Here is a 25,729-nt window from a genome sequence, read left to right on the forward strand (position 1 = left end):
GGAAAGAAAAAATTCCATTTCATGCAATAAGGAATGAAAAGTGAAATTGCAACGGATTCTGTGGAAATTTAGAAGATCCTCAATACCTTCTTCAATGATCTTTATTCATATTGGATGGAAAACACAAAAATTTGACAGATTCCTAGAAATGTATGAATCACCAAAGATGAATATTCACAATGCCAGTTACTTAAATTAAAAACATAATTAAAAACTTACCAACAAAGAAAAGTCTAGATCCTGATGGATCCATGACTCAATTCTACAAGAAATTTAGAGAAATTTTAATGTGAATACTCTTCAAAATCTTAAATGAAATCAAAAGAGAAGCAATTCTCCCTAACTCATTTTTGAAGGCAAGTATTACACTGATATCAAAATCAGAGACTCAACCAAAAAATAGAACTGCAGGCCTATCCCCCTAATTAACATAGATGCAAAAATCCTTATTAAAATACTATCAAACAGAATACAACATATCATAAAGACAATTACACACCATAACCAAATGGAATTCATTCCAAGAATACAGGTATGGTTCAACATTCACAAATCAATAAATAAAATACACTATATCAACAGAGCCAAAGACAAGAATCACATGATCATCTCAGTAGATGCAAAAAACAGCGGTTGATACAGTCCAACATTCATTCATGCTAAAAAACCCTACAGAAAATCAGAATAGATGGTCTTTACCTCAACCTGCTAAAAGTCATCTATGATAAACCGATATCACATTAAATGGACAGAAACTGAAAGTTTTCAATCTAAAATCAGGAACAAGACTGGAAATATTAGAGCAAGTAGACAAGAGAGAGAAATAAAAGGAAGGACAGGAAAATAAGAATTTAAACTATCGTTCTTCACAGATGACATTGTACTCTAACTAGAAACCCCCCAAAATTCCACCAAAATATTTCTACATATAATAATCAAACTTAGTAGCATAGCTGAGTACAAAATCCAAACTCAGAAATCAAAAACATTCCTGGACACAAACCATACACTCACTGAGAGAGAAATTTGATAAACCATGCCCTTCATAATAGCATACAAAGTAATGAAATACTTAGGAGTCAATCTAACAAAGAAAGCAAAAGACCTATTCATCTGTAACTACAGTACTCTGAAAAAGGAAATGGAAGAGGATGTCAAAAAATGAAAAGATATCCCTTGCTGATGGATAGGAAGAACCAACATTGTGCAAAGGGATATACTCCCAAAACTGTTCTACAGACTTAATGCAAGTCCAATCAAAACACCACTGGCATACCTCACAGATCTAGAAAAAAATTTCCAAAAGTATTTTCAAAATGAAAGCGATCTAGAATAGCAAAATCAATACTGGCCAAAATAGGCAAGAGAGGAGGCATCCTAATATTTGCCTAGAAATTATCTTACAAGGTTACTCTGATAAAATAGCATGGTATAGCATAACACAGACCAGAGGAAAAATGGAACAGATTAGAAGTTGCAGACACAACTCCCAACAAACTCAGTCTCCTTATTTTTGACAAAGGGGCCAAACATGTTCACTGAGAGAAAGACAGCCTTTTTAATAAACGGTGCTGGAAAAACCTGGCTTTCGACATGCTGAAGACTAAAAATAGAAACACGTCTATCATCTTGCACTAAAGTAAAAATGTACCAAAGATCTAAATATTCAAACAGAAACACTAAATCTGCTGGAAGACAAATTAGATAGAAATCCCAAAGACATAGGGGTGGGCAGAAAGTTCATGAACAAAATCCAAACTACATTTGAAGTACTTTACAGAATCAACAACTGAGATCTCATCTTATTAAAAATTTTTGCACATCAAAATATTACCAACAGAGTAAGAAGGAAACCCACAGATTGAGAAAAAATTTCCCTCAGATAAGACTTCTATCTAGAATATATAAAGAATTTTTAAAAAACTACTGGCCCCCCAAATTGAAAGATACAGACTAATAATGGGCATCTGAGATGAATACACACTTTTCATGTATTTCAGAAAAAGAAATACAAATGGCAAGTAACTATATAAAAAATGTTCAACATCACTCTTCTTTTGAGAAAAGCAGAGTACAGCAATACTGGCATTCTATCTCACCCCAGAAAGAATGGCTATCATCAAGAAGTCTATGGATAACAAATACTGGCAGAACTGTGGGGAAAAAGGAATCCTTCTACAGTCTTAGTGGGCAGGCCAGCTGGTATAATCACTGTGGAAATCACTGCAGAGATTCCTCAGAAAACTAGGATTAATGGTCACAATGGACCTACTATCTCCCTTCTGGATATTTTCCTAGAAGAATTAAAATCATCATGTCACAGCAATATATGTGCATTCATGTTTATAGCAGCACAATTTTTGATAATTAAATCTTGGCAACAACTCAAATGTTCATTATCTGAGGAATGCATAAAAGAGATACGGTATTTTATACAATGCAGTACTACTCAGTTATGAAGAAGGATTAACTTGAAGTTTTTGTATGCAATTGGATGCAACTAGAGACCATATACATAAGTGAAATAAATCAGACTTTCATGTGTAGACATCCTATTGTCTCCCTAGTGCAAAAACTGAAAGAGTAAATAAGATTTGAAATTTACAATAGATATAATGAAATGGAAAGAAACTGCTAAAAATAAAGCATAACTGGGATGTGCAAAGGAGTAAAGAAGGAATGTAAAACACACACACACACACACACACACACACACACACACACACACACACATATATATACATGAGCAGTTTTCTTTAAGTTAACAATATACAATATATTCACCATTCTTAATTCTCTATTATCTTGATATGAAATTCTGTATTATTGCTTTTGTTTTCCTCTTTAAAATAAAATTATAACCTCTAAAATACACGATCTGTTATACATAATGAATATTTCTGCATTCTCTTTAGGTGGAAATTAAGTTTTCTAAGAAATGTTTTATTATATATATATATATATATATATATATATATATATATAATGCAAATTGTCATATTGGGATTTAGACCCCTTCTTTTCTTCCCTGATACTGTGAGGTGATCAGCAAGCAGCTTTCCTTCAAAGCTCTGCCTGGCCATAAGTTTGTAGTTATAGGGCCAATGACTATGAAACGAAATCTTTAAAACCATGAGTCAAAATAATTCTTTCCTCCTTTTACATTGTTTATTTCAGCCATTTTTCACAGTTATAAATACTTAAGCTAACAAGTTAACAACTATAGAACTATTTTCAAGTTTTCACATAGGAAAACTAGCAGTTTGAAAATATGTGGTTAAAGATTGTGTATAGAGGATTTTTCATTTCAATAATTTTTGCCTGGTTGGGGGGTGTAAAGTAGGTCTTTGTGCATGCTAGACAGGTGCTTTATCACTAAGCTACATCTCCAACCTCAAAATATGTTTTTATTTGGAGTTGTTGGTGGAGATTTGGAGGACAAAATTTGCGCATTGTCACTTAAAATTTTGGTTTTGTTTTATTTAGAAAGAGTGTTTTACTGATGGTCATACAGTGAAAAGAGGAAAAGACAGACTGAAAAAAAACTTTTTAAAAGTTCATGCCTTTGATAAATGTCCATATAATCAAAGTGATGAATTCTTAATATTTAAGATGAAATTCATTCATTTCTATTTCTATTTCTATTTTACATTTGGCTTAGACTTTACCTGTCAGATCCAGAGCATGGTAACAAGGAAAGAACAGTACCTCCAAGGAGAAATGACACACTAGGCTGACAGTCCTGGATCTGAGAAAATCTCACAATTATTAATTGCAAAACAGCATATTTTATTCTGAAATTGACTTCTTTAAAAAGCACTTTAGAGTAAGAGAAGAAATGCAGCACAGAAGCTGCCATATTTGAGAAGTTTTCATCAGAAGCCATTTTGGGAAGGCAGAGAAGGTGTAGGCTAGACATAGACATTTGTGAAGTTTAGAATCCAGTCAGGAAGAAGGTAGAAGCCCTGTACTTGGTGATGAGAGAAGCCACACTAGGTAAGCATAGTTTTGAGAGAGTCTGCATCTGAAGTGCAAGCATTGATTTCATCAGAATGCATAAATCCTCCCACATACAGGTTTCTGACTAAATCAACACAAAATTCAGTGGTCTGCTTGTTATACTTACTTACTGACAAGACCTAGGATAAGGCCTATGGCAGAGGGTTGTTACATTGTGTGGTGTACAGATAGAGCCTGAAGGGCATCATGGGTAGGTTAAAGGCACACTTGCCATAATTTTCTAATGAAAACATCTGCTTCAGCACAACCATAGCTGGTCATATTTCTCAGTAACTGTGCTAGAAGAATACACGAAGTAATATTTTAATTGAATCACTTGACATGAGTAGTGGCAAGGTAGCAAGCACATGTCACGAAGTATAAAGAGGTGAGTTTTATTTATTATGAACAATGTTACATTTTGTATATTTACACAATTTAATTTAATGTGTTTCTTTTTATTTAATTAGCCCAATTCAATAAAATATCACATGAAAATCCAATTTTTAATTTTGGCAGGAATTTGAAAGTAAGTCATCAAGTGACTCATCTACTTATAATGACTCAGATCATGCAAGCCAAAAAAATTAGCAAGATATGACAGATAGCAAAGTACAGAAAAAAAGAAAACACTAATATAAATAAATATTTGATTAGTTAAAATTTTACAAAATCTTCAAGTATATCTAAACCATCAAATATTAGAATTAAATCAGAAAGTATTTTATTAGGTGCTTGTCAGGGGTGAAAACTATTGGATGAGGGTCAACACTGTGATTGAATGTTGGAAATTGTTTTTAATGGTTGATATACTACATGATGTTTTGAAATATACTAAAAATGAAATACATGTAAAATTACTATATGCATTAATTGTACTATTCAAAAATATATTCATCATGACACCTCACTAACTGAACTAAAAGCCTTCATAGAAGGACTTTATCATTCTAATCATCAGAATCTAAAATTGTGGAGATGTGACACTGAGATTTTTAGAACAATAAATATACTCAAGAGACTTAGTTTCCTTTAAAATTGCTTGCGTTTTGATGACAAAAACACTCACCAAGAAAGAAAAAAATATTGGATACTAGCAATTTGGATATTAGCCTATTTTTGGAAAGCTTTGTTTTAAACTGTCAAGCAATTTATATGCCATCTGAATATATAACAATTAATGAATAACTTGCATCATTTTATGGTTGTTGAAGTTTTCAGCAATATATGCCAAATAAATCCTCCAAATATGGTATGAAAGTATATGACCTGGTAGATGTGATGACATTTTACATTTTGGATTTAGAAATTTATCCTTAAACTAAGTCAGTATGTATTTATTTTTACGGTAATAAACTATATGACTTTGCAAACAGATTTGTTGCACCTATTTGAAAAATCAACACAAATGTCACATTCAACAATTGGTTAATTAGTTACATACTGATGTTACATTTGCTAAAATACATTAATTTACCAGCACAGGAACTATTCATAAGAACAAAGCAGATTACTGAAAAATGTTGCAAGCTTGCAACAGGGAAATGTATAATACAATCTTTGGATTTCAGAAACAAAACATTGACCTACTCTATGCTGAAGAGAAGCAAAATGGTATACATAAGTTACACATTACACAATGATTATAAGATGGATAGTGAAGCTGGGCATGGTGGTGCATGCCTGTAATCCTAGCACTGTTAGGCTGAAGCAGGAGAATCCAGTGTGTTTAAGGTTAGGCTATGCTACATAGTGAGTTCAAGATTATCCTAGACTACATTGCAAGATCTTGCCTCAAAATTAAGAAACAAAAACATTGATAGTGGCTCCTCAAATATAAATGAAGCCAAAAATGATCACATTTTACAAAAAAATGAAAGGTAGTGTAAATATTGACATGTTATGCAGCAATTGTGATGTTACTCAAAACACAAAGTGTTGGGCAATAGTTAAGTTTATTTCAATCTTAAATATGTTAGGCATAAATAGTTCAGTGGTTTATAAAGGAAATAAGCACAAAATACAGTGGAGAAATTTTCTTAGAGACTTGGAACTGGAATTGATCATTTACAACAGAGGAAGAAAGTATGCTCACAGGAAGTAGATGGCTTCTTCTTGGTTCCCTTCCTGGATGCATGGTTTTCACTGGCTCATGGGAAGGGTTTGGCCTGGCCCATGACTGCTGCTTGCTTGCAGGAAGGGGTTGGTTTCTTCTTGGTTCTCTTCCTGGGATGCATGATTGGCCACTCCAGAATTTTTAAATTTCTGGTAATATCATTGATTGTACGGTGATACTATATTATGTGTTATTATATAAACATGTCCTCCAAAACCAGCATACTGTAAAATTAATCCCCAGCATATTCCCCTCCACAGAAAGTCCATTTAGCATCTATCCTCAGATAAAAACACCTTGATGAAAACTCAAGGAGAAAATAACCTTGTGTGTTCCATAGAAGTAAATAAAAACACACATTGAAAGAGTAGGAAAATTCATTTGCTGCTGGGCATGGTGACACATGTGTGTAATTCCAGCACTTGGTAGGCTGAAGCCGGAGGATCACCATGAGTTCAAAGTCAGCGTAGGCTACATTGTGAGTTCAAGAGCAGCCTGAACTACATAAGAAGACCCTGTCTCAAAAAAATGAAAAAGAAGAAAGACAAAAAAGAAAGAGAGAGAGAGAGAAGAAAGAAAGAGAGAAGGAAAAGAAAGAAAGGAGAAAGAAAAAAGAAAGGAACAAAGAAAAGAGAAAGAAAGAAAAAAGAACCAAAGAAAGAGAAGCACATAAAGAAAAGAGAAAGAAAAAAAAGAAACAAAGAGAAAGAAAGACAAAGAAAGAAAATACAAAAAAAAGAGAAAGAACAAAAGAAAGAGAAAGAAAGAAAGAAAAAGTAAAGAGAGAGGGGCAGAGAGAGAGGGAGAGGGAGAAAGGGAGAGGGAGTGAGGGAGAGAGAAAGAGAGAGAGAGAGAGAGAGAGAGAGAGAGAGAGAGAGAGAGAGAGAAGAATGGATTGACATTGATCCTCATTCTCCTCCCAAGTCCATATGGTGTCAGAGAGTCAGAGAGTATTACTTAAGGTACAGTTTCTGTGACAGAATAGAGAACTCACTACTGTGGTCATCTAGTTCCTCTGGCATTCTCAGATGATTTTCAGAAAGCGCACTTCATGGGAAATGGTGAACATAGGAAAACATTTAGATAGACCACCTGGCATCAGGGAGAACAAAGCAAGGGAATGTAGCTAACAGAAATGAGTGACATCTGTGGCAGATTTTGAATAGGTCAGTGTCCCAGTCATCAGTGATGTTTGATCAAAGATGCCAATTTACAGCATAACATACCCACACAAAGCTAGGTTTCTGTGTGGGCTGGAGGTCTGAGACTGCCTTTTGTTCTTCACTTTGACATTCTCCTGGTTTCCTCCCAGCAAGCTGCTTGTGTGGTCCAGGCGCTTCCCACATTGACTGACCCTCTGCAGATTAGCAGAATGGGACAGGCACCTGCATTTCTCTGACTCCAGGTTTCCTGGGAGATATCAGGGCATGGGCTAGGTTTCTATGGACCTGTGCAGCTACACTGGGGCTTCCCTGATGTCCTGGGATGCATGTTGTTGGGGCTATTTCTTCTCAGCCTGAGTGTCTACACTAGGACTCCTGCAATGGTGACAAGCACACAGGGATATTTTTATCTGAATCTCCTTGTGGGTGATGGCTACCTGAAGGAAGCAAGAGTATCCAATGATGGCCTGCTGCTGCACAGGGCTTTCCAGGCTATGTGTCCCTGCTCATGTGGGGGCTGCTCTCAGGAAGCAAGCCTTCCAAAGAGGGTGGCTGGCACATCTGGCTGCATTTCCCTGCCCATGCTAGCTGCCTTCAGGAAACAAACCTTCTGATGGTGGTGGCTGGCAAGCACAGGTGGATCTATCTAAGTTTCTCTGCTCATGCTTGCTGCCAGTGGCAGTTTTGGGCCAGGCCAAATCCTTCCTATGAGCCAGCCAATGTGCTGGCTGGGAGACAAGAAGTGTCAAGCTCCCTCACTCCTGTAAGCAACTAACTATTTGTAAAAAACAGGCTGAGATGATAGCCACTGAAGTTAAAATAAAAAGACTTAATGCCTGTATTATCTGGATGACTTTGCAGGCCTAAAGCTGGTAGTCCGAGCATCTATTTAGGAGATAACAACCTGCAGTATAGCAACTATGGAGGATTTGTTCTGAAGATGCTAAACATTGTTAATTCCCTATTATCCTGTTTTAAAGTCCTATTTCATTTTCTTTTGTTTTGCTTGGTTTTAATCTTTTTTGCTTCATTTTATGATGTCTGATGGCATGTGTAGCTATTTTGAAGATAACAAGACATGTTAAATGTGTTTTATTCATTCAATGGAACCCATAATAAGTGAAAGAGAATAAACTAATATATATAAAAATATGAATTTTAATAACTGTAATCTGGGTGTGAAAGAAGTGAGACAAAATGTGTATATTGCATATTTCTATTTATATGAAATTCTGGAAAAGGCAAAACTAATTTATAGTTATAGAAAACAAAGCATTAGTTTCCCTGGGCTTGGAGCATGGGAAAGACTGAATGATACATGTTACAAATTACCTTCTTCAGAAAATAGGAAAATGATGTTGGAAGATTACATTTTGTTCTAAACAATTTAGAATAGTTTATAAACAAACGGATTGTGATGACAGGTTTAGTAAAACTCATTAACTCTTCATTTGCATTTTTAAATTTTGGTTTATATTTTTTGTAATTTTAAATAGACAAATTATAGTAACATTTATGGAAGAAAAGGTCATAGCATTATTTATAAGTATTATGTAGAAGAATTAAAGAAAGTTATTTAACATATACATAAGCCACAAATACTTATCATTTTTCTGTAATGAGAACCTAATATACTATATATTTCAAAATTACTAAGGGAGAAAATACATATGATCTTAAAGAGAAGGATGGAGGGTTTCAATTCTTCCTTGTGTTTGGCAAGATTTAAGGTCACAAATTTCACACATACTTAGCAATTTTGAAATGTACGTTATTATTTATCACATTCAGGATGCTGTGTAGTATACTTGAAACAAAGAAATCTCATTTTTCCTAATTGAGATTTCACACCTTTGATCATTATCTCCTCATTCCTACCACACCTACAACCTGTAGTAACTAACATTCTATTTTTTGCCTATTTGACAGCAGTTTTAGATTCCATATATAAATGAGAACATGCAATATTTTTCTTTCTATATTTAGATTCATTCACTTACTATGATGCCCTGTTGTTTCATTCTTGTTGAAAATGAAGGGATTTACTTCATTTTAAAGGCTTTATAACATGCTATTGTATGCATTTCAGATTTTTAATCCATTAATTTATGTTTAGATTGTTTCCATTACTTTGCTATTGTGAATAATGATGAAATAAACATTAGAATAAATAAATCTCTTTTTATACAATTTACATTACTTTGTATATATACCCAGAAATTAAAGTGTTAGACCACATGATAATTACACTTTTTTTAAGAAACCTATATAGCATTTTCCAAAATGTGTGTACTAATTTACGTACCCATCAACAGTATAATACATAACATTTCTCTCCTAATTTCATTAAAACTTGTTTTATTGTTTATCTGTTTGATCATACCTACAATTCACAGGCATGAGGTATTTTGTAGGTATAATTTGTTTTTTTATCATATTTAGAGATATTAAACATTTTTTCACTGTTGGCCAGTCATCATCTTTTGCCAATTGAAAATTTGAGGAATTTTATTTCTATTAAATCGCTTGGTTTTGACATCATCTCTCTCACAGTATGTTTGGCAGATATTTTTCTACCAGTCTCATGCTTGTAGTTTCACTTTGTTAGTTGTTTCCTTTTCTGTGAAAAAGCTTTTTAGTTTGAAGTAATCTAATGTGTCTATTTGTGCATTCTCCTCTGTGTTTTGCTCTTATGTCACAAAGAAATCATTGTCCAGATCACTCTTGTGGAGAATTCCCCTTATATTTTCTTTTAATAGATTTACAATTTCCGAATTTTTTATGAAAGGCACATAAAGACTTATTAGGTTGAGATGAAGTACACACTGAGAAGCAAATATGACTGTTAAGGTGAGATCATATATTTTAAGATCCTATATTTACATCTTCAATCTATTATGAGTTGTTTTTTGTATATAGTGTAATGCAAGTATTCAAATTCATTGTTCCACACACATATGAATATTTAGTTTATGAACCATTGATGAGCAGCCTATTCCTATCTTGCAAGTGGGATACATATATAGACATTCCTATCTTTCAAGTGGAGCATACACAAAATATAAAATGATGAATTCATTTATACAAATTAATCATATCTGGATTTACATTCACCATTTATCGCATTTATGTTTTGAACCATTTTTATTTTTCCTCTATCTTCAATGTTCTGACTTTTTGAGATTTAAATGATTTTCTATGTTTCATCTTAATTTATTTATTACATTTTGGCTATATTAATGTGTATTATTTTAATGGTTGCTCTAGAAACTATAGTATATATTCATCTCACTTTTCAAAGTTTTCATCTGTATATATGACAATATGTAAATACTTAAGAACCATATGTAAAATGATGTAGTATTTGCATATACCCCAGGCATGTCTTCCTATATAGTTTATATCAACTTTATGTTATTTAAAATACCTAACAAAGTATAAATAGTTGTTTTACTGTATTGTTGGGGGATATTCACAATGTATAAATTGTTCAGTAGAGATGCAATTTAAAAAATGCTTTTGAAACTGATTGGCTGATTAGATATGGAACTATCAGAGGGCCAAGTGTATTTAGAGATGACATTTTACATTTTAAGAACATATAAGTCTTATATTATATGGGGCCATTTATTTTCTTTATTTGGACTGAAATTTCCTGTATATATTATGCCTATAAATTTCCCAGAAAATTTAATAAATTTTGCTTTCAGTGATTGTGTAGATTCTATATAACTTTAGAAGTGAAAACTGGTATATAATATATATTACAAAACATCATTTCAGTTATTTTTCTTTCATTCTTAAATTAACAACTTTCTTTTTGGTAGGTAACTTATTTACCTTTAGGGTACATAACTTATTTTAACATTCTTTTTACGAAAAATTTGACAACAAATACTTTTAGTTTTCATTTATCTGAGATTGTATATTACTTTCATTCCTGAATATATCTCTTTGAATATGGAATTCTGGATGCACTGTTTTTGCTTCTAGCATTTTAAAGATGTTCTCCTAACTTCCAGTATTCACCATTTTCAGTGAAAAACCTATAGCTATTTGAATATATATATTAAAAAATAATAGGAAAAATAGAAAAGGAACAAAAGTTATTAAAGCTATGGCAAGCCAGTGCAGACAGTGTACTATATCTAAAAGTGTACTTTAACTTAGTAAAATTCTTTCATTTTTAAAATGTAACTTATTTTTTATTTTATTGAAAAATTAAAACAGAATTTCATAACAAAATAGGAGAATAGCAATAGTTAACACATTGCATATTATCATCTTCAAAATAGTTACTCAGAGTACAAGATATGGACATAAAATTTCACCAATTGATATAAGAACACACCTTTCTTTTCAATGAACTTAATGACACTAATAGTATAGCTACCTTGCATTTTTCCCCTTCCTTCCTTTCTCCTTCCACCCTCCTCCAAGTATTTTTCCTTTTGAGAAATTACTACCAATTTCACTATCTATTTCAATATCTATTGTGCATTCTAGATGTTATTTACTCTTTCAGTTCCTTACACAAAAGAGATAATATGAAGCTTACACATGTGAGTTTGTTTATTTAACTTATGAGTATGGTTTAAAGTTGCATTCATGTACCTATAAACATCTCAAGTTTATCCTTTTTTGTGGCTGAGTAGTAATTCATTGTCTAAAAAGATCACATTTTTTTATTTATCCCTCAGTTGATGAGAATTTTGGTGGTTTTCAAAATCTAGCTACTACAAATTGTGCTCCTATAAACACAGGCGTTCTTATATTGCTGAGAAACGATGTTTTAAATTATTTTGGGAAGATTCCAAGAAGGGGAATAGCTAAGTCAAATGGGATCTTTAATCCTAGTTTACTGAGGAATCTCCATATATATTTCCACACTGGTTGCCCCAGTCTACACTCTCCCCAACAGTGAAGAAGTGTTCCATTTCCTCACAGCATCACTTGCATTTATTATTGGTTGATTTCTTGGTGGTAGCCATTCTTTCTCTAGTGAGATGGAATCTGTATTGTTGTAATTTGCATCTCTCAAGAGAACAATGACATTGAACATTTTTATGTATTTATTTGACATAGTTCTTTATGTGAGAAGTGTGTAATCATCTCAGGCTCCCATTTTTGGATTGAGTTTTCAAATTTGGGGGCCATCAGATTTTTTTTCCAATTCTTTTTATGTTCTGAATACAAAGCCTTTGTCTGAGGGACAATTGGCTAATGTTTTGCCATTCTGTGAGTTGACTTGTTATTCTGTTGGTGAATTCTATTGATGTGCAAGTACTTTTTAATAAGATTAGATCCCAGTCATGAATTCCTTGAAATATTTCCTCTGTAGTTTTTTTTTTAATTTTAAAGAGGATAAAACCAAGGAAAATAAAACAGAATAAAACCAATAAAATTAACACTATGTGATACAGGATGTCAAAACATTACAAAATCATCAATAGTTACCATAATGCCTTTTGTTGTCTTCAAAATATCTGCAGATACCTTTGGACATAGTAAAAATTGAACAGAACTGCATAGAATAGAAACAATAAAAACAAAACAATCAATGCAAGAAAGGACTTCAAAATAAGCTAAACAGTAAATCCAAAGTGGCTACAATTCTGTCTTTCAAATAGCTGCTCATGCCATCACATTTAACATAATCAAACAAAACAAAAGAGAACAAAACCCTACTCAAGAAAACAATGAAAATGATATGGTTTTTATGAAATGATCACCTTCTGGTGAGGCCAGATTCTCTACCTCTGCAGTCCACAAATAGCACTGACTCAAGGAGAGAGGCTTGGGTCTGCCTGTCCACACTCTGGTAAGAGCCCAGGCATGGCACTGGTTTCCAGGCAGGGACGACCCCATTGTGAAGCCTGGTTTTATCCCTCCACAGTCCACCAATGGTTTTGACTCATGGAGAGAGTTGTGGGCATGGCTGGTCCCACTCCAGCAGCAGCCTACACATGGTCTGTTTTCCAGGTGGGGATTACCTAGTTGTAAGGCCTGGTTCTCTCCCTCCGCAGTGTGAGAATGGCCTGCAGTTGCATTTTCTTCACGAACTGTGCCTACAACCATTTCTTCAAGATTTTTATGTACATTCTCTTCCAGTAATTTATTATTTCTGATTTAATATTTAGATGTTTGATCCATTTTGACTTTAATTTAGTGCGTGGTAATAGACATGGGTCAAATTTCAGTCTTCAGTATGTTGTCTTTCATGTTTTATATGTTATTTGGCCTGTTAGTCTGGTTTTAAATCTGTGTGTATGACAATTAATTTTATAAGGTTTTATAAGATACATACATGAATCTGATGCTAGAAAAGTAAAAAAAGGATTGGAGGGAGGGGGGAAAATGAAAGAAATTGAAATGTGTTTTGTACATGAAATTATCCCCTGCAGTGGATGTAATCATTGTATACTGAAAACACGTAGTAATGAAAGTTAAAAAAAAAATCTTCTGGGTATAGCATGTCATTTTCTCTGGATGCTTTCAGCACATTTTCCTTATCATTAGTCATCAGTCTTCCAGTAGTTTGACTTTAATGTGCCTAGGTTTGGTTTTCCTTGTAGAATTCATGAGTTTATTGAATCTACAAATGTATACCTTTAACATATTTTGATTAAAATTTGGCCAATATTTCTTCAAATATTTTCCCCTGCATCCATTTCTTTCTCCTATTCAGTAGAGATTTGATTAATAGAAATGTTAGACCTTTTGATATTGTTCACCAAGCCCCCGAGGAACTGTTTTGTTTCAGTATCACTGGTTTCTTCTGATTCTATAAATTTTATTGGTTTGTTTTCTATATCCTTGACACTTTATTATGTCATTTATATTTCATTATTGGTTTAATCTTGTAGTTTAAATTTTCAGGTATAATTTACATTTCTACAATTGCCAATTTTTAAAATAACTTATTTTCTATTTTTGATGAAGACAGCTGTTTTTCCATGTAAGGGTATTCACAATGGTATCATGGAACATCATTATATCATGTGCTTTAATTTCTTTTTTCTTATCAATAAATATGTTAACTTGACAATGGAGAAATACTTTTTAATTAATGTAGGTCTGATTTTGACTTGCTCTACAATACACATCAGGAAAGTACAATAGAAAATGAAACTAATTGATAATTTTCTTTCTTATATTCTTGTTGCTGAGATAAAATATCCAACACTCAAAGTTAAAAGGAAAAGTTTACTTGGTTTACACTTCATAGAGGTTTCATTCCATTGTCAGCTTGCTCCAAAGCAGGATGGCATGGCAGAGGGGCATCACAGAAAAGAGAGTCTAGGGCAAAAAAGAAGATACAAAAGGCAGCAAGTACCAAGTAAGCAATAAGCAATGATCATGTCAGTCCTCTTTGTCTCTTATATTTTATGCAGACTACCCATCATTAGGGCAGGTGTCACTCACACCTTTAATTCTAACATTGCAATTTCAATCCCAGCATCACACCCTTAATCCCAGCACCAAAATCTATCCAGCTACCACCAAAAAACTCCACCTATTATCACATTAGGTTTTTGGGGGGCATCCAAATACAAGTCATAATAATAATAAAACAAAAAGTAAATTAAATATTAAAGGCTCCAACTACTGCACCAACGCCTACTGGCAGTTTCCAGCTACACACATAATATTTTAACCAACAGTCATGAAGGATTTAAACTTCCAGTCCCACTAGCTTCTACAAAAATGTGTCCTTCAGACTGACTTTAGTGGATTGCCAGTATGTCATTTTAATGTACATAAAAGTATCCCTTGGAGGGGAAAATCTTGGATTCTTATGGAGATCTGCTTTCAGAATAAAAATATCAATATAGATATTTTAGCTATTAAACATTTTTTGCGGAGTAAAATTTCTGCATATATAGTCCAGATAATTCAGCTATTTCTTCAGTTGTCAAAAGATTTTCTTCAGGTACAAGCTATGTCTGACCCTACTCCAGCACTGTCTATTATTATCTGGGTTTGATTTTCAAAGTTTTCTTGTTGAAAATAGTTTAAAATTATCATTACCATTGTCATAACTGTCTTTGTCATTGGTCTACATCTATGCAACTGTGTTCTCTTAATTATTTCTTCCAGAATCCCACAGTTCTCAATAATACATGCTTGACCACTACCTGGACATATTTTACAGCCTTATCTAGAGCTTGTTACCAAATTTACGCATCTGTGATTAGCCTAGGGAATTAGGCTACCAACCTCTGACTAAAGGGGCACCTAATGACATTCCCACTTAGTGCAAAAACAGTTATGGATATGGCTACTTTTTTCCTCATCGAAGAATTGACTTTGCTGGTTTGTCTGGGAAAAAATGTGCTGGCTTCCCATTGACAGCTTAAAGTGTGTAACTAAACTCCCTGTTAAGTAATCCCACTCTTGTGTACACAGCCATAAACAGAAATAAATCATTTGTTGTAAGGCCTCTTCATTCTTTCCAGTGACTCTTGACCTGTTTTATCTAAAAAGACATATATAAACATCCTCATCACTTTCATTTATAAAGCTAAAACTTTTCCATAAGGGACTCCTATAAAGAAAGAAAAACTTGAGACAGTAATAAGTAAATGGAGTCAAATTAGGATATAATGTTAAGCAAATAAGTCAGACACTCAAGCTTAAATAGTGCATGGTTTGACATACATGTGTATATACTATACATACATATATATGCTCCATATAAATATGTATATATCTAGATATATCTACATCTATCTATATAAATATAAATACATATATATTAATATACCTATCTATAAATATATCTATAAATATAGTCAGATTATATCAAGATATAGATGAGGGGATATATAGAAGATAAATAAAAAGTAAGGTGATCTTTTTCAAATGGACGGTGCAACAAGAAGAGATGGAGAGAGGGGAAGGGAAGAGCGTAGAAAAGAAAGAATTGAAGGGGAAAATGAGGATGAAAATAGAACTTTTCATCCTCAGATGAAAAGTTAGTTGATAGGAAGGGGGCCAAGAATTGGAAGGAGATAAGGGGGAGAGAAACCACTATGCAATGTAGAGGGAGTAAAAAAATATTAAGTTAAGGAAAATTAAACTGTATTGTGTACATGTACCATCTCCTCACAAGAAATATCATAATGTACTGTAAATATATACTAATGAAAAGTGAAACAAATCAATTTATTTTGATAAATGATGAGTATACATATATAATTTTAAACAAGTGCAAGTACTCACTGAAGAGCTACAGGGTGCCAAATAAACTATATAAACACAGTCTTTGATAATCATGTTTCTTTCTTTCCTAATCCCCTTTTCTATATTCTCAGTACATTATGAAAACCCCATTCTCTCACATTTACTCATTTCCTTTTGACAGGCTTCTGTAATCCGAACAATCTTATGTTTTCTACAAAAAGATAAAAATTTCTTTGTCATGTGATTCTATTATCTGGCTCATCTCAGGTTTGGTATCTGTTGATTGTCTTTTTGGCTGACAACTGCTGATATTTTTGTGTGTCTTTCTATGCAAAGTAATTTGAGATTGTATCCTTGAAATTTTGAATATTAAGTTTCTAAGTATTCTGAAAATTATCTGGTTAATATTATGGTTGTTTCAGCAGGCAGTTATCATTGTTTCAAGACACATGTTGTAACTCTCTGCATATAATTACTGTAATGGAATTGTTCAAATTTTCAGTCTTTAAAAAGCTGTTTGTGTGTGTTGCTTGTGTGTACCTCATGGATCTGTTTGAAATTTAACTATTAGTTGATATTGTAGTTCAGTTTTTATTCTTTGGGTATACACGCAGCTATACATTTCCACAAGCTTCATATTTATGGATTCAGTAACTGTGGTTCAAACATATTTGAGACGGGATTTCAGTGTCGTTTAATTTGTATTTCTTGAATGGCCAGCAATGTTGAACACTTTTTCACATATTCATTAGTCATTTGTATTTCTTTATTTGAAAAGTGTCTATTCATATCAGATGACCATTTATAATTGAGTCCTTAAATTTAAGGTGTCTAACTGTTGAGTTCTTTATATATTCCAGATATTTGTCTGAGGAGTATTTACCAAATTTTGTTTCGAATTCTGTAGGTTATCTCATTACTCTGTTGGTCACTTAATTTGCAATACAGAAGATTTTTAATTTTATGGGATCTCATTTGTTGATTTCTGCATTATTTCTTTTGTCATTAGGGTTTTGTTCAGAAAGTTTTGCCAACACCTGTGCCCTCAAAAGCTGTAATACTTTAACTTACAGTAAACTAAGTGTTTCTGTTGACATTTTGATCATTTATCAATCTTGATTTCAGTTTAGCACATGATGAGAGATGTAAGTCCGGGTTTGACCTTCAGCATGTGGATAGCCAGGTTTCCCAGCAGCATTTGTTAGAGTTTGTCTTTCCTCCAGTGAAATGATTTGGGGCTTTGTAAAAGAAAGCAGTTGAGTGTTCCTGTAATTGTTTCTGTGTCTTCTATTCTGTTCCATTCATCTATAAGTCATTTTTATTTATTTATATATTATTTATTTATTGTCAACACCACATTGTATCTCTATAGTTTTGAAGTTCAGGATTTTGATGGCCCCTGTGTTACCCTTTTTGGCCCAAATTGTTTTTGCAATTTTAAGTCTCTTCCAGATCTATAGGAATTTTAGAATTGTTTTCTCCATTTCTGTAAGGAATGTTACTGGGTATCTTGATTGAGATTCCATTAAATCTACATAACAATTTTACAAGTATGGCCAGTTTGACTATATTGGTTCTGTCTATCAAGCAGCAAGGGATTTCATTCCCTTTTTCATACCCTTCTCAATCTTCTTTTCAAGAATACCATAGTTTTCATTGAGAGTTCTTTCACTTCTTTGGTTAGCTGAATTCCTAAGTGTTTCACAGTTTTGAAATCATTATGAAGGCTATCACTTTCTTAATTTCTCTCTCTGCAAGTTTTGTACAGGAATACTATTAATTTTTGAGTACTGGCTTTTTATCCTGCTATGCTGAAGAATTTGGATATCAGTTCTAAAAGTCTTTTGGTGGAGTTTTGGGGGTCTTCTATGCAAAGAATTGTGTCATCAGCAAATAATAATTTAAATTCTTTGTTCCCTATTTATATTTATTTTTGTATCATCTTTTTGCTTTGATGTTTCAAGAACTATATTAAACAAAAGTGGTGATAGCAGACATCTAAACTTTTTTCCTTATTTTAGAGGGAAAACTTTCAGCTTCTCTCAATTTAGCATGATGTTGCACATTTTTTTCTCACAGAACACTGTAATTAGACTGAGATAAGGACCTACTATTCTTATTTTCTTCAGGTTTTCTATTAATGGGTGTTGGATCTTGTAAAAAAAAAAATTCTGCAGCTGCTGAGAGGCTCGTGTGATTTTTGTCCTTGCTTCTGTTTATGTGGTGTAATACATTTATTGATTTGCATATATTGAACCCTCTTTGGATCCCTGGGATAGATCTAGCTTAGCAGAAATGTATGATCTGATTTTGTTTTCATTTGTACTTAAGGATTAAGATTAAACATCGTTCAGAAGAAACATTGTTTGGTGTGTGTACTTTCTATCTCTATATCTTTGTGGTGAGACTCTCACTTTAGTTTTTGCCCATTATTTATTTGGCTCTTTGTTGATTTCTTATTGAGACTCTGTGTATTTTCTCAGTGCATAGATTGTCATTACATTTTAAAGTTTTTCAAATGTCAGAAATAATTAATTTTGATGGAGTCAAATAAATTCATTATTTTCCTTTATTACTCATGGTTTTGGTATCATGGCTAATAAATACTTGTGTAATATAAGTATATAAAAGTTATCTCCCAGTATTTCTTTAACATGCATACATTTAAAGTTCTCAGTCAGATTTATTATTAAAGTTTGGATACAGTATGGAAGATAGTTAAAAGTTTATTTATTTTGCATCAAATAATGCTATGTTAACAGTATACCACATGACTAAGCTCAGAAGCCTATCTTCAGTTTATTTGCAAGAATATCTATCTATCTATCTATCTATCTATCTATCTATCTATCTTTCTTTCTTTCTATCTCTCTCTGTATTTCTCTATTTCCCTCTCTCTCTCCTGCATTAGGATGGGGGAAGTGAAACGTGAAAAATCAAATACTTGCCCTTAAAATTTAATCTTTACAATGTGTTTTTCAGTACATGTTTAAGGACCTGTTATTTTCATTACCACAAAAGCAGCTACTCATAAAACCTTTTAAAGAAAGATTAGGCTTTGATTTTTGTACTGGGGCTCAAACTCAGAACCTCATGGTTACCAAGTAGGCTCTTGTGCCACTGAGCTAACCTGCCAGCCCAAGAATAGGTCTTGAAAATAGTAACTCTACTTTATTGAATTCTGACTAAACAGTGAACCAAACAATCATTCTCTAAAAGGGCCAAAATAAAACTGATAATTTTTTTCCTAAGGGTACATACTGTGGACCATGCTACAATGTTACTTGGTGATTCATCAATCAAACTCTTTTTACTCAATCTAGCTGCATAATAAGTAATAATGAAGAGTTCTAAGCTATTCTGATTACTGTAATACCTAAAATGTCAAATACTGATTTTTTGAACATGCAAAATCTAATCAAACTTTCAGTAACCTGCTTGGGACACACAAAGAAAGACTGTGTGAGGAGGATTTTATCAGTAAAAGATATAAAATATTTTTCCTTTAGAAAAAATAAATAATTTCATTTTGAAAAAATAGTAAAATGTTCCATAGCTTGTGTATAACATATCTTTTTGCATAATAAGTGCTTTATAAAGGTTTTCTAACATTATACTTATAAGGACAGTCTATCAAATCATCAGAATTCATACTGATAATTCTGAAAAGCATGTAATGAGTTTATATTGATAAATTCTTCTACACTGGAATTATTTTCTTTTTACTTAGAGACACAGTATAATGCTAGGAATATTTTTAAGAATGCACTTTTTTAGGACTTCCAGGAAGGTGGTGGAATGGTAATCACAGAGAAAGAACCTGAGAGTCACTGTTCAGATATTGGAATATAGCAACAAAAAGCAGACAAGAGGGAGTGAAATGGGTCCCCTGGATGTAAGAAGGAATTCAAACAAGAATTGAAGACCATGTGGAAAGCAAACAGAAAACCTTCAAGGAAGAAGGAGGTAGTTGGCAGAATCTTCTCCCTGAATCAGGATTTACTGCATTGGAGGAGCAATTCAAACCTATAGACATACATGACAGATGGCAACACTAGAGACTTCCATGGAGAGATACAGTGCTAGAAGTGAACAATGGATGCTAAGGACTTCACTTACTAGTGGTGAGTGCTATGAGATGGGATATCATACAGGAGAAAGGAACTAGCAATGAGCCATTTTGAAGAGGGGCCAAGTGAGTTCAGAACTCAGAACTCAGAGATTGCCTAATGGTCACAGAAATTCTATGGGCCAATCCCAAAGAATCAGGAGCTTGGCAAAGCATACAGTAATTTCACATGTTGAAAAAATTTGGGGGCTGGGGATTTAGCTCAGCGGCATAAGCACCTGCCTTGCAAGCAGGCAGTCGTGAGTTCAATCCCTGATAGTGATAAAAAGGAAAAAGACAAAAAAAATTGGAAGAGTTAGGATCTTACAACAGACTCAACACGCAAAAAATAGCTTCCCTTGGAACAAACCTCAGAGATAAAGTCATTTCCTAAGGGTTCAAATAACAGCAATAAAGCAACACACCATAGGCAATTTACAAGCATCAGCCTAGGAACTGAACTAAGTAAAATAAAATAAGAAAACACTTAGGATGGAGCTCCAGTGCACCAAACATCCAGTTCACCAAAGACAAATCCAAATGTCATGGATGTGAAACCGTGAGACCCACCTGGACTGTATGAAGCTGTAATAAAAAATCCAAAAAATGAGCAACAATTTTTCAGATAATTAAAGAGATGGTGTCCACAATGAAAACAATGTTTAGTGACTCTAGAGAAGATACAGATAAAACAAAAAAGTGGAAGACCTTCAGAAAATGGTGGAAGCTATGAATGTGCAACATAGGAAAGAAATAGAATCCATAAAATGGATTCAAGAAGAAATCCAGGAGAATAGAAATTCCACTGAAAATATCTGCAGTAGATTGAGCCAATGTGAACAGAGAATCTAAAGTACAAAGATAGGCTCAAGGTTAGAGATTATGAAAAGGAAGATTTCTCAAAGATAGCATGAGAACACAAGAAATCAACTCATCATAGGCTAGATAATACAAAGAAGAATAACATAACCTAATTGGAGTCAATGAAAAAGGAGGAGAGAGCACAAGCGACTTCCATTCAGTCCCAGCAGCTGAGGGCATACGAGATGTTTTCCAGCATTCTTGTGCTCTGGGGAAAGATTTGAACTGTCACTCCCTGCAGGTAGGACCCTGCCTAGCATCCTACATCACCTGATGACAAATGAGATTTCCCACAGGCCTGACTGAGCCATGCCCAGTGACCTCCATTCATTTTACCAGGAGCTAAAAGTGTGAGGGGTGATTTATAGCATGCAAGGGAAGTTTTGGACAATTCCTGCCACTGTTAAGAACCTGCACATTGTCCTGGACCACTGGAGGATTTGTGGGAGGTCCTTGTGGGCCTGACTGGGCCATGCACAGCAACCTCCATTCAGTTCTGGGAGCTGAGGGCATGTGAGGTGATTTCCAGTGTGCTTGTACTCAGGGAATGCTTTGGACCATCACTCCCAGCAGTTAAGACCCAGCCCAGCATCCTGGACCACCAGAGGACTCATGGAAAGTCCCCATGGGCCTCACTGGGCCATGTAGAGCAACCTCTATTCAGTCCCAGGGATAGATGGCATACAAAGTGATCTCCCGTATGCTCAGGGGAAGCTTTGGAATATTGCTCAAAACATGGAAATAGGGGAAAATGACAAAACAAAAGGCAAAAATGCAATATCAAAACTCCAGCCCATTCCAAGCAAGGCTAAAAGCCATGTACTTAGAAGAAAATATGTCATACATCTGAAATAAATGAAATGATAACAAATGAAGTAAAGAAGTAACTCCGGTAAGTAAAAGAATGCAAATCAGAAATAATCTCCCAGGTAAAAGAAGAAATGATAAAAGTAATGAAAGAGATGCTAAACACATCAAAAGAAGACACAGTTAAAAAGTTAGAGAAACACTGCAAAAATATGGAAACCCTGAAAGAACAATATAAGAAACAAGCAGAATGCATGAAACAGATCCAAAGAGATATACAGGAAACTAAAAATTCCATCAAAAGTTGCAAAAATGCCTCAATGAAACTGAACATAGACTTTCACACTTCAAAGACAAGATTGCAGCTACTGAACAGGAAAGGAATGATCTTTTAAAAATAACAAGGAATCAGGAAATAATTCAACAGCTTCAAGATGATACAAAGAAAAACAACACAAGATTGATAGGGATAAATGAAAAAGAAGTGGACAACCTAAATGATATCAAGGCTATTTACAGAAGGAATAGCTGAAAATATCCCAAAAATAAGAATGGAAACTGACATACAGATCAGTGAAGCATATGGAACTCCAAATAGCAATAACCAAAATAAAACGACACCCACACATATAATAATCAATATCCCAGAAATCCAAAAAAAAAAAAAAAAAGAACAGAATATTAAAAGCTATTAGAGAGAAAAGACAGATCACCTATAAAGGAAGACCTATTAGAATCACAGTAGACTTCTCAACACAAACAATGAAGTCAAGAAGAGCATGGAGAGAAGTATTTCAAATCCTAAAGGAAAACGATTTTTAACCCAGACTGATATACCCTGAAAAACTGGCCTTCAAAATAGGTGGAGAAATAAGATACTTTCATGACAAAGAACAGCTGAAGAACTTCATGACCACCAAAACAACATTCAAAGAGTACTGAACGACATTGTAGATAGACATAGGAAACAACCACTAAACAAGGCAGACAATTAGACAGAGTAGAAGGTATAGAAGAAACAGCAGAAAAATAGCATGAAAAAAATAAACCAGTATATAACCGTTACAGCCATTAATGTAAAAGGTCTCAGTTCACCAATTAAAAGAAACAGACTGGCAGAATGGATCAAGAAACAACATGAAACCATATGCTGTCTGTAAGAAACCCAGCTAACCCAAAAGGAAACTCATAGACTGAAACTCAAAGGATGGAAAACAATACTTCATGTAACAGGAACACTCCAAAAAGCAGGGGTAGTATTCTGTTTGCAGACAATGTGAGCGTCAAACCAAGAACAATCAAAAGAGATAAAGAAGGTCACTGTACACTAGTTAACAGAAAATTTCAAGAGGAAGAAATAACAATCTTATATATCTATGCACTAAATTTGGGAGCACCCAGCTACAAAAAAACAAATATTAATAGATATGAAAAATCAAATAAGCAATAACAAAATTATAACAGGAGACTTTAACATGCTATTGACACAAAGGGACAGATCAGCAAGACAGAAAATCAGTAAAGAAATAACAGAACTGAATCAGACCTGTGAACAAATGGACTTGATCGATGTATACAGAGTGTATCACACACAAAATCAGAATATACATTCTTCTCAGCAGTATATGGGACATTCTCTAAAATAGACCAGATACTGTCTAACAAATCACAAACACATGGAAAATGAATAATACACTCCTGAGCAATCAGTGGGCCACAGAGGAAATTTTAAAAGAAATTAAACAATATCTACAAGCAAATAAAAATGCAAATACAACTAACCAGAACCTATAGGATGCAATGAAAATGGTCCTGAGAGGAAAATTTATTGTGGTGAATTCTAAGATCAGGAAATCAGAACATACCCAAATAAACAACTGGATGTTACAACTCAAACATCTGGAAAAACAAGAGCAAGTCAAGCCCACAGCCAAAACCAGGAAGAAATTATAAAAATCAGAGCAGAAATCAATGCAATAGAGACTAAGAAAACAATACAAAGAATCAATGAATCAAAGAGTTGCTTCTTTGAAAGAATAAATAAAATTGATAAGCCTCTAGCCAACCTTAGTTTAAATAGGGAAAAAAAAGTCAATTACATGCAATAAGGAATGAAAAGGATAAAATCACTAAAGAATCTATGGAAATACAGAAGATCAGCAGCAACTATTTCAAAAACCTCCAATCTCATATGTTGTTTAACACAGAACAAATGTACAGATTCCTAGAAACATATGAAATTTAAAGCTTCAAGGAGATATAAAACTGCTGATTTACCCACTTTCAAATAATGAAATAGAAAATGTAATTAAATCCTTAATAACAAAGGAAAGCCCAAGTCCAGACAGATTCACTGTAGAATTCTACAAGAAATTCAAAGAAGACTTAATGCTGACACTCCTTAAACTCTTCAATGAAATTGAAAGGGAAGCAAAATATTCCTAACTCATTCATGGAAGCATATATTGCTCTAGTACTTAAATCTGAGGAAGACCCAACTACAAAAGAGAACTTCAGGTCAATCTCCTTAATGAACATAGATGAAAATTTTCTTGATAAAATATTGGCAAATAGAATGCAGCAAATCATCAAGAAGATTATAAACCATGAACAAGTGAGATTCACCCCAGGAATGCAGGGATGTTTCAACATATGTAAATCAGTAAATGTAATGCACCATATCAACAGAGCCAAAAATAAGAATCAGGGTCATTTCGATAGAGGTAGAAAAAATATTTTGATAAGTTACAACACTTGCTCATGATAAGAATCTTACAGAAATTTGGAATAGAAAGTCTTTATCTCAATATGATAAAGGTTATCTATGACAAACCAAAACTCAGCATTTTATTAAATGGCCAAAAACTGAAAGCCTTTAGCCTAAAATCAGGCACAAGACAAGGATGCATCACTACTCCTATTCAACATAGTCCTGGAAAGACAAGCCCGAGCAATTAGACAAGAGAGAAATAAAAGGAGTAAGGATAAGAAAAGAAGAAGTTAAATTATCATTATTTGCAGATAACATGATACTCTCCAAAGAAGACCCTCAAAACTCCATTGAAAGACTCCTAGGTATAATAAATAAGTTCTTTAATGTAGCTGGATACAAAAACAACAGCATTCCTATACACTAACAACAAAATCACTGAGAGACAAATAAAATAAGACACACCCTTCACCATAGCATCCAAACAAATGAAATACTTAGGAATCAATCTAAGGAAATATGTAAAATATCTACTGAGGTAAAATTATACTACTCTGAAAAAGAAATGAAAGAGGACCTCAGAAAATGGAAAGACATGCCTTGTTCATGGATAGGAAGAATAAATATTGCAAAAATTGCCATTCTTCCAAAATTGTTATACAGATTTAATGTAATCCTGATCAAAATACCACTAGCATACCTCACAGATCTAGAGAAGTCACTCCTAAAATTCATCTGGAACCAGAAGAGACCTAGAATAGCAAAGATATTTCTAAGCA

At 33.6% G+C, this 25,729-nt stretch overlaps 1 protein-coding gene across 18 annotated transcripts in view; it reads right to left on the minus strand.

Moving 5' to 3' along the window:
- Positions 1-25,729, minus strand: part of Zc3h12b (zinc finger CCCH-type containing 12B) — a 579,255-nt gene that overhangs the window by 198,450 nt on the left and 355,076 nt on the right. For 10 of the 18 annotated variants that reach the window (XM_063246006.1, XM_063246001.1, XM_063246004.1 and 7 more), the window contains 2 exons: positions 14,489-14,577; positions 12,736-12,802 (listed from right to left, as the gene is read on the minus strand). The exons of 2 other annotated variants lie outside the window; for them this stretch is intronic. The gene's annotated coding sequence lies outside the window, so the exon portion shown is untranslated. The remainder of the gene's footprint in view (positions 1-12,735; positions 12,803-14,488; positions 14,578-25,729) is intronic. 6 more of the 18 variants (XM_063246011.1, XM_003462746.5, XM_063246003.1 and 3 more) reach the window with 1 other exon arrangement.

The sequence above is a fragment of the Cavia porcellus genome, unplaced genomic scaffold (genome assembly GCF_034190915.1).
Source record: "Cavia porcellus strain 051 isolate PalLab524CR breed Dunkin Hartley unplaced genomic scaffold, mCavPor4.1 scaffold_3, whole genome shotgun sequence".
Taxonomy (NCBI): domain Eukaryota; kingdom Metazoa; phylum Chordata; class Mammalia; order Rodentia; family Caviidae; genus Cavia; species Cavia porcellus.